The 16,138-nt window shown below is 35.5% G+C and overlaps 1 protein-coding gene across 8 annotated transcripts in view; it reads left to right on the top strand.

Moving 5' to 3' along the window:
- The window catches only part of PCDH7 (protocadherin 7), a 413,531-nt gene that overhangs the window by 224,643 nt on the left and 172,750 nt on the right, over positions 1-16,138 (top strand). Inside the window, exon 4 of one of the 8 annotated variants that reach the window (XM_072737924.1) lies at positions 1,450-1,467. The exons of the other annotated variants lie outside the window; for them this stretch is intronic. The gene's annotated coding sequence lies outside the window, so the exon portion shown is untranslated. Of the gene's footprint in view, positions 1-1,449; positions 1,468-16,138 lie in introns of those variants that run through there. 8 annotated transcript variants of the gene reach the window in all.

Here is a 16,138-nt window from a genome sequence, read left to right as displayed (position 1 = left end):
CATATGGCTTTGACCTGAATTTTTACAAAAATAAAGGCATGTTTTGGATAGTGTATAGTATTGTATGAAAATAAAATAAATACCACTATGTATAAAGAGGGCTGGAAAAAAGATAGGAAAATGAATTAATATTTGAAAAATAACATTTGATGAAGGTAAAAGAATTTTCAGTCTTTTTATTCTTAATTGAATATATATTGGTTGATGCCTGAGATAGAAAACCTGAAAAACCTGTTCAGCATTCTAATAAATTTGGCCCCCACACACGAAAAAATACCTAAGTGGATAATAATATAAGTGGATCAGTGGAGGTAAAAAACAAACAAAACAAAATCAAAACAAAGCAGAAACTATTTTATTTTCTCAATAAAATTGTTGATTTTATTGACTAATAACATGTGCTAACATGTAACAATAGGTTACACAGAGGTCAAAGTAGAACAAAATAAGATTGAAAGATGTATAAAGGACTCCCTGTCAGATATGGACTTTCCCTAATAAAAGTTACTGCAAAGTAAATTTTTCATTTATGTAGTGTTCCTTAATGCCAAACTGCTGTCAATGTTCCTTGGTGAGTTCTATTTATGAGTAGATTATGGCAGTCTCTCAGAGGCCCTGCACATCTGACTTTCAGTGAGTGCCTACACAGAATATATGGCCTTTACTAGAACCTGGAAATTTAATTAATTTGCTGGCAGAGAATATTTTTTATGCCACATGGCTTTTCCCTGACCCTACCCAAGATTTCCATTTTCAGATGTGCTTCATATATTATGAACCTATATAATCTTAATGAACATTTTCCATATGGTAATTATAATGTTTGACTTTATATTCTCAGAAGCTCCGGTGCCTACATATAAAGTCTTTCTCTTTAATACTAAATGTTGCTTTGTAAATTGTATGAATATATGCCCTTCATTCTGCTTTTCTTAGATTCAATTCCCAAAGCAATATCCTTGGGTTATTTGATTATATGTAAGATTCTTAAGCAATATTCTCAAGAACAGAAAACCTCTATCGGCTTTGTCTATCGCTGCTATTGAAGATTGTATTCTATGTGCAACATGTCCAATTTAATATCTTTCACTCTGTCTTCTAGTATTTTAGAAAGAGGAGAGTGAAATGCAGGATATTCGAATTAATCACTTAACCTCTCAAGACCTCATGTACTTCACTAAAATGAGGAATTTGACTAGCTTGTTTTTAAAGTAAGTTCCAACTTTCTACAGAATATGGGAGACAAGGAATTTTTAGAAATTAGAGTTTTGTTCTAGATTTGCCAATAAACTATATATCACCTCCCAAAGATATAATTTGCTCATCTGTAAAATACAATGACCAAGTTAAATCAGGGATGTAATATTTAAGGTTAACATATTCGGACTTATTTTTCTTTCTGGAGCTTTCTCTTGAGAAGGATTCTGATAATTGTGTTTTTAAAAATAGATGAATCCAAGAAAATGTTTGGTGCTCTAAGGAAGGCAGGTTGAAGAGAGGACCACCACTTGAGATCATTGAAGGACTTTAATGCAAAAAAGAGACAAAGGATTGAACTCAACCTTTGTGATTTTTGAGGGTGGAAAGAATGCCAGTAGGCTTCAATGGGAGAAAATTGCTTCCATATAAGGATGAAATTTATTACCTTATGAAATAATAAAACCCGCTCCATAGAATAGTCCGTGTTCTGAAATCGTATCACTAAGGATGTTGAAGCTTAGGTCGCATGTTTAACCTCTCAAAACTATTATTAAAGGAACTCATTCATAAGATAGCAAGTTAGACAAAATGAATTCCAATGCTAATGGTCTGTGATTACATGATAATCATCAGACGTAATAATACTGATAACTTTGTCCTGGAACTTAGTAACATAAGTCTCAAAGATTTCACTGGAGTTGATGATTGAGAATTTTCAGCACAACTCATTGTAATTTCAGCCAATGCCCGTAGTGTCCTAGAGGAGTGCTTTTATCTTACCAGTGCTAGTATTCTGGAGAGAAAGTCACTAATTTTTATTTGTGGAACCATCACTTCTTTTGTATCCAGAGACTCTACCTTCTATCGTTATTGTGGATGCTATTTCCTTATTGCAATGTAACTGGCTATAATAAAAATTGTAATAAAGACAGCTTGCAAAAGTAATCTCATGATTTGTTGTTTTCAATTTATTAAGGTGTGGAACATAAAGCATTCACATAGAATCATAAATTATTTTATCTGGAAGAGACTCTGAAAATTCCTCATTTTGAAATCCAAAACTAAGTAACTTTTCAAGGTCATTCAGTTAGTGAGAGAGCTGTGATCCAGATTTCCTGAATTCCAGTATGGAGGCAACCAAATTTATTGCAGTAGCTTGCTTAAAAGTATAGATCTTAGTGAGTTGACACTTTCTTTTGTGTCCTTAGATGCACTACTTATCTTGAATCAGCAGGATGAAATAGGAAAGCAAACACACAATTTTATTTATAAGAAACAGAAAAACACTAGGTAGTGTAGCCTGCTGTGTTCCTGGAGGGGCATGGAAGTTGGCATCCTTTTGTAAAGCTTGACATGACAAACATTCTTTGTAATCGACTAACAACTTTTGCCAGAAGTGAACCCAGTCAAAAATATATTCCAACTTAAAGTCAGGAGCTGCATAATATGATCTTATCACCACAATATTGTGGCTGGAGACACCACAATATGCAACATCCCCAGAGTTTATAGTCAATAAAGCAGAGCAAGTTACCAAAGATTTCCGATCATAAGCATTAACCAAATTCAACTATCGTTATTTAAGCTTGCCTGCCCATTCTAATCAGGACAACAGGCATCAATTAAATAAATACAACATCTGATTATAAAGAGAATTGTTAACACAGCCACATTAGCTGATTGTAATGGGATATTAGCTAATTGACGGGGGGGGGGGGATAGTCTTACATACCATATGCAAATTGCACAGGATTTAATTTTTTGTGATCATTGTTGAGCATAGCTAGCACCATGATAAATCAGTGTGTTCAAGTAATATAGAAAATGCGAATGAATATTTTTAAAACAACAAAAAAATGTAGATCTAATTTTTAAATTGTGCCCATCTTGTGAGATAATTAAAAATGTAATCATTATGCTAGTTTTACTATTTCTGTATTTTTTTTTAAGATTTCATTTATTTATTCAAGAGAGACACATTGAGACAGAGAGAAAGAGAGACAGAGACACAGGCAGAGGGACAAGCAGGCTCCATGTGGGGAGCCTGATGTAGGAATTGATACTGGGACTCCAGGATCATGCCCTGGGCCAGAGGCAGGCGTTAAACCACTGAGCCACCCAGGGATCCCTGATTTCTGTATTTATAACAAGAACAAGAAAATGAGATTGGGAGGTCTGATGGCTTTACAAAGGTGTTTTAGATATTTTATTTTATTTTTATTTTTTAAGATTTTATTTATTTATTCATGAGAGACACAGAGAGAGAGAGAGAGAGAGAGAGAGAGAGAGATGCAGAGACATAGGCAGAGGGAGAAGCAGGCTCCACGCAGGGAGCCCGACACGGGACTCGATCCAGGGTCTCCAGGATCAGACCCTAGATTATTTATTTTAAAGTTTTTCCCAACAAGTCACCATACTATCAGTGACTTTTCTCCTTATTTCTGAGCTGGTTATCAAAAAGGCATACATTATAAATCTTTAAATATGTGAATTTAAAAGGTTTTGCATAGTATCTTCCAGTATATGTAGAAGACATTTTCTTCTGAAAGACTGAAGTCTAATTTTATCACAGAAATCAACAGAAAAGTAACTTTCAGATAACATACTAATTTGCTTTACTGCAAACTCTGCTGGATTGCATTAGGTTAGAGGAGAATATCCAAATATTTTTGGCTTCAGTAGGAGTGAGAAAAGAAGCAAGAATCAAATCATTTGGTTATGTTTTCCAACAATTGAACTTAAAAAAAATTGTGGTTATGCCTCAGATACTAAAAACATATGCTGAACTGTGATAGGTAGAAGATATTTTTATAAGAAAGTAAGGAGAGGAGGAGGTAGATTAAGATTCAGCAGCACAAACTACATGTGCGTGGAACAAATCCTAAGTGAAGGAGGAAGGAAATTTCTAGTACCCTGTCAGACCTGCCCAAGGATCCTTCTTCAACGGCTTTATGGTTCACTGGGCAGAAAGGTTCTTTTTCACATTTCCAGAATATATGTCTTGGATATGTGAGTGTTATGTAAACATAACAAAATATCGAATATATATAAAATACATGGACTCTATTTATGACCATCCACGTTGCCTTAATAGTGGTATCAAGGTACTATATATCAAAAAAGAAATACAACCATGGATATTTAAAGCTACAATTCATTATTTTGGATTTAAAAATAATGAAAATTTAGAAAGTGAAATGTATTTTATATACAAAAGCCTCCTTTTAACAAGCCTCTTTTATTTTTTTAAAATTTAAATTTCAATTAGTTAAGATACAGTGTAGTATTAGTTTCAGGCTTGCAACATAGTGATTCAGCACATCCCTACTGCACCTGGTGCTCATCACAACATGTCCCCTCCTTAATCCTCATCACCTATTTCACTCATCCCCCCACCCACCTCCCCTCTGGTAACCATCAGCTTGTTTTCTGTAGTTAAGAGTCTGTTTCTTGGATTGCGTCTCTTCCCCCCCCCCCCCCCCCGGCTCAGTTGTTTTGTTTCTTCAATTCTACAGATGACTGAAATCATATTGTATTTGTCTGTCTCTGACTGACCTGTTTCGCTTAGCATAATACTCTCTAGCTCTGTCCATGTCATTGCAAATGGTTAAGATCCCATTTTGTTTTTTATGGCTGAGTAATATTCCATTTAATAAGCCTGATTCAGTTTTCAGAAGAGTTTGTTATAAGTTTTGAGAGAAAAAAAAATTATTTAATTTTGGCCAAGCATTTTAAAGTTCTAATAATATTTTAACAAAATAAACTAGTTCCATCTGGAAGTGAAATCGTTTACAATTGAATAAATGATTATGAGCTATCATAGTACTTTTAATGACTATAGCATTTTTTCTGTTTTTTTTAAGAGAGAATTATGTTTATATCATTTAATCAAGAAAAAGTATATCAATACTTTTGTATAATAAATCATCACTATCTCTAAAATAATGACTGGCCAAAGAAGGCAATTAATTATTTTATTACTAATTTAAGAATACATTTTTAAGAAAGAAAAAGTATAATGAACAGATAAACCATGAAAGTATTTTACTAGGTATGTAATAATATATCTTTCCAAACAAAGTTATATATACTCACCATTTTATTTTAATGTAATCCTTCAGAGTGAACACTACTTCAAAAAGATATCAATTATTTAAACGTTTGTTTGCTTTTTTTTAGGGGATAAAAAAGCCTGCATACTGTTTCAAGAGTGTGAAGCTCAAAGCATTAGATTAGTAAAATTAGGTGGTTCAGAAAGTGTAAGAAAGTAATGAATCATCTACAATGTGGTATAAATATCACATTTTCCAAAGATGTCATTTATTCAGGCATTGCGATGATGCCTTCATATACATTCTGCTTTTACCTCCAATTGCAGTTTGTTCATGAGATTCAGTAATGAGAATGACTACGTTTTTTGAATTTTACTCATAAATTGAGGGGCACTAAAGTGAGCGTTTTTGTAATATGGGATTCTTTTTTTATATACCAAGGATTTATTATAAATAACTGTGAGATTTCAAAGTGGTTTTCTCTAAGGAAATATGTGATATATACAGCACCATTCGTAATTAAAATGATGAACTATTTTCAGGGCTCTTGTACAGTCCAAATGTCAGAGATATAAATTATTCTGTCTTATTGTATGAGTTACATTTTAAAAAAAATAGAATAAACCTTGTAACTACTCATTGCCAGAGCATTTTTGGGAAAAGAAAAAACACAAATTACTACTGCTAAGTGTTACAGAGTTTACTCTGTCATGAAAGCATGTGTCCTGTAGTTGTATGAATAATGTATTTATAAGGGAAAAAATATATTTACTGTTCCAGAACTCTAGTGGCATTAAATCAATTTTCAAGTGTTTGTGGGTTACTCTAATGCTTAGGACCCTGGCACCTAAGGATTTACTTTGTTGACAGTGAAACTCTTGGAGAAGCTACAAATGGAAGTTGTTTTTTATCTGAAATAGTTTACGGTGCTAAAAATGTGTACCTTTATTTTTTTAAGTGGTTATTTATCTCTTTTACTTTAAATAATTAAGAGTTTCCACTTTATTTAGCATAAATCCTAAGTGAAGGGAGACATAGACTTTATGAGTAAATTGGCTGACAGAGTGAAACACTTGCATTGAATTGTCATCTATTAAATTTTGATAGACAGTCTAACTACTCCATGTTCTGTTTCCTCACCTGTGAAATGATAACATAGCGATATACATTAAGTTCCCAATAGCTCATGTGGGGCATTATATAGATGGCTTGAAAGAGAGTGAGGGAAGGAGGGAGGGATAGAAGGGGAACGAGAGGGAGGGATGGACAGAAGGGAAAAGAAGAGAGGAAGAGAGGGAAGGAAGGAGGAAAGGAGGAAGAAAGGAATGAAGGAAGGAAGAAAAGAAGGGAGGGAGGGCTGGAGGGAGGGAGAAGAGAAAGGATGGAAGGAAGGAGAGATATATTTCTACTGATTTCCTACTGATATATAAAAGAGTCAGTCCCCCAGTGCAATTTGGAGAGGTTGCATCCAAGTGGAGAGGGCATAGAAAATGCATATAATAGAATATTTTTCAATTAAAAAATGAATCTCTAATTGATGCATTTGAGAAATGCTTTTAGAATGAATTGGAAAATGAGAATTAGCTGTGGCCAGGTCACGTAACTAGGCACTATTCACACCTGTAAGCCAGCAGTTTATGAATCAGCAAAACGCTGCCCTGTAATATTACTTCTACTGCTAACAATAGGTGGAACCCCTTTCACGTGGCCACCTTTTTTTGGAGAATTCTTACACAATAGTTACAGAAAAGATCTGGCGAAGAAACCACAGGATGAATTTCATGCTAAATGTTACAGGAGCAATCCTTACACATGTGATTGCTTATTTCTGGATAAAAGAAAATAAATCAAGTGTGAAAAATGTTAGGGTACAAATAATTTGCAAATATAGATAAATAGAAAAAAATGTAAATGTGAGACTGAAAATTAGGTGAGAACTGTTAATTCTCTGATAGCAGTTAATTAAAATGTCATTTATCTTTCTTTCATCTCATTTTCTGTCTTTGGATTTACTGGATGTTATTGATGCAAATCAACTTTGGCTGCTAAGGCGACTGCAGATATAGTCACATGATTTTATACAATATAAAGTGAGAAAATCACAGTTGGACTGTAAATAAAACCGAAACTGTCTCTACTGAGTTGAAGAAAAGGGAAATAAAATTTATGTTTAAAATGTATTTATCTGAGTAAACTGAATTAGAGCCCCTTTTAAATATAGAATTTTTAAAATTAGAGTTGATTCCACAGGAAAAAAGAACGCGTAGCTGTGATTTGACATTAAAATGAAAATATATGGGCTTATAGGGCTTCTAGGTGGGCTGTTTTATCTTTCAACTGATCTTCTTTTGCCAAATGAATAGTCACATATTAGGTCTTTTATGAGATCCTTTATAAAATATTCACTATATTCTTAACACTTTTAAATTGATGTTTTCATTCATATTCTATCTTATTCAAAAATAATTTAAATGTAAAATATTGACAACTAGTCATAGTTACATGATGATTGAAACATATCTGAGTCTACCAAAAACACCCCCGTTTCCCCCAATGTCTTGTTCTTTTTTTTTTCCAATGTCTTGTTCTTAATTTGAAAATGTAATCATGTTGATTGCTCGCCACATAAGAGTTTTGTCAACTGATACTGATAAGTATTGCGCTTCTATAAAACTTACGTTTTAGTATCCTTACCTGATACTATCTCATTGTTTTTACTGTCATCTTTCTACTGCAAAAAGAACCAAACCAACTCACCTGTCCTAGAGGATATATATACGATGTCTGCTGCTACTTTGGTCAAATAGAACATGCCCAGAGGGTGTTGTTTCAAAATTTGTCTCAATGGCTTTAAAGCGGTTTCTCTGACCTAACTAATCTCCCTCACTCACCTCTGTACCCACAACGTAATCTGTTTTCCAGGGTTGGTAATTTGCGTCTTCCTTTCCTCAGTCAGCACACACATTTATGTGGTGCCAGAAACAACAGAATTCAGTTGGACAAATGCACATTGGTTTATGAACAACTCGAGTTGCTCTTGGAGGAAACAAATTATTGGAGCTGAATCCCTTCTTGTATATGAAAGACTCTTAGGATACTGGAATAGAGATATTTGCAGTTTAAAAAAAAATATTTAGTAAACAGATGTCTCTCTAACTGATAGAATTTGAAAAAGTGCGCGAAATGATGGGGAAATTTATGATATTGGGTTAATGACAGCACCAGAGGTGTGTGACAAGGGACATCAGCTAGACTTGTTCAGGTTGTACAGCCGAAGTCACTGTTTTCTTAAATTATTGGCCTTCGAGTTCTTAAAGATCTACAAGATGTATATGTGTGTGCACATGTCTGTGCACTCATGCATGTATGTTTCCAACTGAGGTAGGAAGGTGTTCGGTTAAGTCATTCTGTGTAAATGGGAGTAAGAGACTTGAGATTGCATTGAGAGTTTTGACTTCATGTTAGTATTTCTCTCAGTAGCTATTCCACTTGAGCATTGTCTCTGCTTAAGCAATAGCCACTCAGCTGGACTTCCACTGCGCAGGTCATAAGCTTGCAGACCAAGTTGTATCATCAATAGTGTTCTAATCAACAAAGTCCTCTTACCACTTACATTTCAGGTATTTGTCAGTCATGGGAAGTGGGGAAGTAGGATGTTATTATAGCTGTTGGCAGGGTGAGAAACACAGGGGAGGTAAGCCATTGGCCCACTATGAAACCAGCACATGAAACTCAAACCTTGGCTAATGGCAGCCGTAATCAAGAAGATCTGATAGGGGCTCACTAACAGATTCTTCTGGCTTTTGGTTTAAATCTGGTCAACAAAAAAAAAAAAAGCCTTCCGAGTATAAAATATCATGCCATATGTGACTAAGCATATGCTTTGAGGCTAAAAAGTCATTGGAGATTTCCTATGCCTTTCTAATTTTGCTGAGTTTCTTTTCCTGGATAATATAATTTTGTCGCTTTTCATATATATGCTACCTATCACTCTTTGAGATCCCTAAATTGTGAATATGGTCTCCCAGTTCTTGGTGATTGTTTAAGACCAAGTAATACATTTGCATTGTTACAATGATATGCCTTTTCAAAAATTTTGGTAATTAAATACATCTAACAAGAATAAAATACTTTCTTTTTGCCTAATCTGTGCTACGTGCTAGATTGAATTCATAGGATTCACTCTATTGCTTATATTATTTCCCTTCCGCCCCCTCCCCCTTTTTTTTCTATTTCTTACAAATGGATTGGCTGGTTATTCCTGCATTTTTCAGAGTTCATAGATGGTAAAATGATATAGATAGTGCATTTTAGAATTTAGGATACTTGCCAAATATGACTGAAATGCCAGAAAAGAGTAAAAAAAGAAACCGCACAACCAAGCAAGGTACCCCTTCTTCACATTTCCAAAGTAATTTTTTTAGGCCTAGGGAAATTTTGACATGAATGAAAACCTTTCTCAACTCTGCAAACCAAACTTAATTCAGAAGATCACTCTGAGTCTTATGGATTGTGACAGTATCAGAGGGGCCATATTTTTACATGGATGAACCACAGCAGGACAATTTCAGAAATATATTAGACACAAACATATTACCTTTCCATCTCAAACACATGTGTCTTATCTTGGTCCCTTGGTGGATCTTCAGCAAATGCCTGTATTCTGGCTTTATAAGAAATAGTCCATTTTCAACTAACATTAAATTGTCTACACATTATCTTCTCCCAATAACGGTGTAAAGCACAGTCTACCCTGTACTTCAGACTTCATTTTCTTTGGGGAACGTCCCATTCAGTGTTAGTTTGCCATAGGAGAAACGACAGAGCATATTAAGCTCCTTCAGTGGCAGTAGTTATATTTATTTGGGGACTTACTGCATTTCATTTTTCATAAATTTGCATAGAAGAACCTCAAATGTACTTTCTTTCCCCTACCCCCCTGGGGTAAGCAGAAATAACAGTAGAAGATAGGCAGTTTCAGCTTTGCACAACAAACGTGGCAGTACTAGGAGCCCCAGACTATCATAGACTAAAATGTCATTGTTCTACCCCCATGTCTACTAACTCCAGCAATTTAGGCAGTAACTAGGAAGGCCTTTCCCTTTTCCACATTTTCAATGAAGTGCTGCGAAGGGTTTGTTTTTTCTTTTGTTTGTTTCTTAATGTGATTCCCAGTGATGGAGAGTAAAGGGGCCCTTTCCATCCCATTGCCTAAAATTCCCTTTCAGGGAAATTGAGAGATACTCAGTTACTGCTCTAACTTTTGCTCAAGTGCTTGTTTTTATATTCATATTTATGCCATGCCTTTTCCACACAAAGGACTAGAGGCATTCTCTAGAATCTATAAGAAAGGAATATATGTTAATTAGCTTATATTCAGCTATTTTAAATTCAACAACTCTTAGTTTCCCTTGGCTGGTATTCTAATATAATTTGCAATCCTTGTGTGGTATATTTAGTAGGTGGTCTGTAAGGAACAGACATTTATATTTTATTTATATATGAGTATATGTAGAATAATGAAATACAATAGGTAGTTTCTGCAATGTAAATTTATGTTTGACTATCCTGACTCACGGTGGAAAACAATAAGTAATTTGGATCCACCAAAGCACACAGATACGGGAATTAATTCAGCAATCCGTAGTTCCATAATTTGACATCTTTAAAATCAATGGCTAATTTTGAGGAAAAAAAAACATGAAAGTTCATTTTTCTAGCCTTTTTGAAGTACGACAAATGACTGTCACCAAAATAGTTTTATTTTGAATGTGTTTGACTAGAGTATTTTATCAATCCTCTCCTTTTACCTGAAGCTATTACCTCTGTAGATCACATAAGATATCAAATCACCTTGCACCAATCATGCAAAACCAAAGATCTTCAAAATTCTAAGCATTTCTCCCTCCTGAGCAATGTTACCTCACGCTGGTGAATCTTCCTATGCAGATTAGGTTTCTTCCTCATTCTACACCAGCCCTGAAAGAAAATTAAAGAGAAGAAAGTGCAGAACTTGCCAGTTGGAGCTAGTCATGTTAAATATTTTGCCCTTTTGTGTTCTTTCAACTGTATCCTTCCATCAAAAACAAAATAATCTTTGAAGTTTTGTGGAACTTCAAGAAGAAAATTTTTAAAAAGAGAAAAAAAATAATCTTATCCTAAATTCAGAAGCAGCCACGACCAAATTATTGTGGATAATCTTCAAGCAATATCCAGACAGGATGACCATTTTCACCCAAAGTATCAGTGTGGAGTAAAAATGCATTTTCCCCCCCGGGAGTCTTTCAAGAATTATTTTGTGGTGTACACAGATGATTTAGGTGGATAATCTGGCCGTGTTAACCGTGTACACAGTTTCTGACCATCAACACTATAACTCGTCAGGCTTTCCAAAGCAGGAGCTGGTTTAATCAAAGGATTTTCATTGCAGATCCCTGACTGTTGCTGGCGAGATGTCAGAGCTTGGAAGATACTTGCTAAGTAATTGTAAAGCACTGTTCTCAATCAGCATATATTATTGCAGAGCCGGAATTACACTGTCAGAATTTATATTGAAGTTATACCTCGGTCATTTGAACTTTGAGTCACATGTGCTTCAGTATCTCTGCTGGAGTACAAGCATGTTACATCCTTTCCATTTTATAATGGTGTTTAGGACAAAAATGCAACTTTTTTGAGTTCCCTAGTTACCCACTGGGGATAAATGTCATTGTTTTTGTGATAGGATTTCATATCCATAAAGAGTTTCATGATTGTTTTCATGCTAGCCCTCAACGTAGAGGAAACACTCTCAAAGGACAGGAAAACTTGAAGACCTCTTTAAGTTGGACAGTAAAGGTTTGGTTTGGTCTTTTGTTTATTAATTTTTTTTCTTTTTTTTGAGGGGAATGGGATAAGGGTTGAATAAGCAGGTTTTTTGGTTTGGGTTTTGTTTTGCCTCCAACTCTCAAGGAAAACTAGGAGAAATCACACATAGAATCCCCATCAACCTTCTCCCAAAGGCCTCGTGTCATTAGTAGTTGAAAAAGAAGGCGAGGTACCCTATGTTGAGACTTGACCCTGTTGCAAATAGGGAGCAAAGGGTACTTGGAGATCATGTTAAAGCTGAAATAAAAGTCCAGGTTATCAAAATTGCTTTCAGGACAGAATCCTATTATTCCTGTGGGAGAACGTAATTTAGTAGGAAGAGCACCAAAATGGGAAATAAGAATCTTCATTCTAATCCTTCTTAGGAAATAAACGAGGCAATAAATCAGCCTCTCTATCCCTCAATCTCCATATTGTGAAATTACAGAATTGGACTAAAGACTTGTAAAATCCACCTCGTTTCAAATTTGACATTTTTCTATGTGCTGTGTATTTTTAAATTAGCCAATAGTGTACGTATTTAAAGTAAAAAAAATCATAAAAAATTATAATAATTATAAAGCGGTTTTAAATCCACATAAGGGCTGTGAGTGAGAAGAATGTCAAACTGCAAGAGAAACCAATGACTGACATTACAAAAAGAAAAAAAAATATGTCTAAGCCATAAACGCAATTGATTTTTATCCTCTTGCTTTTTTGGTTTTGTTTGAATTGTAATTTCAGACTGTACTTTCAAAACCAATCATAAAAGAGCCTAATAGCTGGCAATAGATATTTTCAAAAATTGGGCCAAATATAATTTCCTGCACATTTATAATCTAGCAATTCTTATAGTTTATATTATTCTCTTCAATGGACAGTCTTTCTGACTTTGTTTTCTCTGTGTTTAAAATTATAGTTTATGCTTTACCAAGAAAACTACACAGGCTGTGATTGGCAGAAAATACAGACAATTGTATAAACCAAAGTACTTTCAACTGTAGAAAACAGCTAGTCCTAAAGAAGCTCATAAGATCCTAGCAGTATTCTTAAATATTCTTCTATTTCTCTCTCTCTCTCTCTCCACACACACACACACGCACACACACACTCAACCTGAACCGTTTAACAATGACATTAAAAATAAATACATTAAAAATTAATTAATTAATTAATTAATATTAGCCTTCAGAGCCAAATGCTTTGAGTAGCATTTCCCAAACCCAAGAATCAAAGAATTTAATAAATGAGGCATCAGTATCCTCTGAGTTCAAACATTCAGTGTCTAATTTATAGGAGTATCCCCACTGAAAACCCATTGTTGCAGACTTTTGTCCTAGAACCAATGAAGTGAACCACACAGCTGCATTTTAAACATCCTGCAAAGCCCAGATCACAGCTCAGATGGGCTTTGGTCTGTGCGTCTGACTCTTGCATTAGACTGAAAACCTTGGGAGAAGATACCCTGTCTCCTTCATTCACATCACTTTCTAATAGTTAGAAGATCCTAAAAAGTCCCAATATACATTTGAGGAATACATGCATTTCCTTGATTCTTTTTAAAAAATATGTCTTTAAAGGGGTGCCTGGGTGGCTCAGTCAGTTGGGCAGTTGCTTTTGGCTCAGGTCATCGTCCCAGTGTCCTGGGATTGAGCCCTGCATTGGGCTCCCTGCATGGTGGAAAGCCTCCTTCTCCCTCTCCTTCTGCCTGCTGCACCCTCTGCTTGTATTCTCTCTTTCTCCATCTGTTAAATAAATATCTTTTTTTAAAAAAATATGACTTTAAAAAACAAATATAAGACAAAAAGAACATTATTCTCTTTACAGTCTTTACTGTTCCTCTTTGACTTTGTTTTGCAAAATTTTTTGAGTGGACGTTGGGTTCCAAGAATCACTTAGCCTCCAGGAAAACAAAAACAAAAACAAAATATTATAGAGTCCTTGTCCTGTGCAAATTCAGGATTCAGTGGGAAGAAAACATAAAAAATGTTATTAGGAAAAAGATGTGATCATAAATGTATAGACAGGAGATTATGACAGTAAAAAAGCAATGGGTTTGTAGACTTTTTGATGAGGAAACACATAAGCATCATCTTTTTGCTTCTTTCATATTTTAATCTCCTAAAATAACCTTTAGGCCCCATACTTCTCACCCTGAATATTCTATTCACATATTTATGTATACTTTTTTTCCACAAAGAATCATTATTATTTTTTTTAATCAGGGATTTTGAAAGGCTAGAAGTTCACTCACCAGTGACGTTACATTGAGCTTTCGTAAGAATTGCCTAAAATTATTAATATTTATGCCTCTGTGTGAACAAGTATGTCACCTGGGTTAAAATAATTCTCATTAAATGTGGTAAAACCAAAAATGGCACGTAATAGTCTATGGTGTCACAAGACAACTCCAAGTTTCTCAAGCCTGTGTGTGCCTGCATACCTCTGTGTTTCCTTTGCCCTGTTACAGTGTTTCTCTGGTTCTTTCTGGACAATTCCTATTCATACATTAATGTCCACAAATATTATCTCTTCCCAGGAACTTATGTAACAGCTCCAGGATCCTGCATAAAAATGATAATCTCCCCTTCTCTTTATAACATTTGGTATGCATCTCGGTCAAGGAATATTTACTGAGAGCCTGTTTTGTTTAAAGCACTGTGCCAGAAACAAAGAGTCATTTCAGCCCCACAGACAGGGCTGTTTTAGGTCAGAATGCAGAGCATAGACTTGCTGGTTATTTACAGCCAGTGTCCATTCTGAATGCCCCGTGCCCTTGCTTTACCAGTTTGTTAAATATTTTGAATGTCGCCCCATGCAATGCATAAAGAGTCCCTGGACACTTTCAGACATGCCATTCGTGCTTCTGTCCTTGAAGCTGTACTGCAGCTCCCCCAATTCTTAGATAAGAAAGTTTAGTTTTGTTTCACTTTTTCCCCTCAGAGGTTCCCCAGAGGAGTGTCAATTCCTGTACTGAGAATCCTTCAGGATCCAAAGGAAACTTGGAGAAAGCAATTTAGGAAATATGTTGACAAACCCCAAGGAAGTGGCGTGGGCGCCTCTACCTAGAGTCTTCAGTGAAGACTGACACATTGAAAAAAATGCAGGGATCTAGAAGCTCGTCCACATTCGCAAGCCATTTCCTAAGCCTCATCTTTAAGAGCATTTGCTGAATTTATGTTGAGTCTCATGAAGTCAAGACTGCTTGGGAAGAAAGATGGGAGAGGTGGGAAGGTCAGAGTAGGAGAGGGGAGAGACAGAGACAGAAGAAATACCTGTAGCTAAAAACTCTGAAATATGTGGTTTTATTGTAGGCCTATTCACTTTGCCTCCTTCACCTGCCAAATATTTTCACCCCGGGTGGTCAGACCACAGAGTCTGCGCTTTCCCTGCTCCTGAGTCGCACACATGTCTTTCATGCAGTACCTGGCACATAGTAAGTGTTGTATAAATAGGGTTTTTAAAAATAACAATTTGGAAATAGATTTATTACGCCCCAGGCATTTTATTGTAAATTATGCAGCACAGAAGTGTGACAAAGTGGTAGTTTCGCTTTTTTCCTGGCACAAATAATACTTCCCATGAGTTGAATGATACCTTTTAAGTACCAGACTTTTTTATTTATTTATTTATTTTTAGATTTTATTTATTTATTCATGAGAGACACAAAGAGAGAGGTAGAGACACAGGCAGAGGGAGAAGCAGGCTCCCTGTGGGGAACCTGATACGGGATTCGATCCCGGGTCACCAGGATCACGACCTGAGCTGAAGGCAGACGCTCAAACGCTGAGCCACCCAGGTACCCCAAGTGCTAGACATCCCCCCCCCATTGCATTTTAGAAGCTGAGGAGAAAGCATTGTTTTCTTTACTACTTCTATGTATCCCAGGCTCTCAACACTGCTTTACAAAACATATTTCTAACCAGTAACTAGATTTGTCAAGTGGAGGAGGGATTTATTATATTTCCTATAGCTACAGAGCACTATATAAAAGGGTGTCATTGTAGCATGAAGTATTAAGAGTCCAGGTTTTTAGATAC

Source organism: Vulpes vulpes, chromosome 14, assembly GCF_048418805.1.
Source record: "Vulpes vulpes isolate BD-2025 chromosome 14, VulVul3, whole genome shotgun sequence".
In the NCBI taxonomy this organism is placed as follows: Eukaryota; Metazoa; Chordata; class Mammalia; order Carnivora; family Canidae; genus Vulpes; species Vulpes vulpes.
The sequence above is the reverse complement of the archived record's forward strand: the minus strand, read 5'-3'. Positions and strand labels throughout refer to the sequence as shown.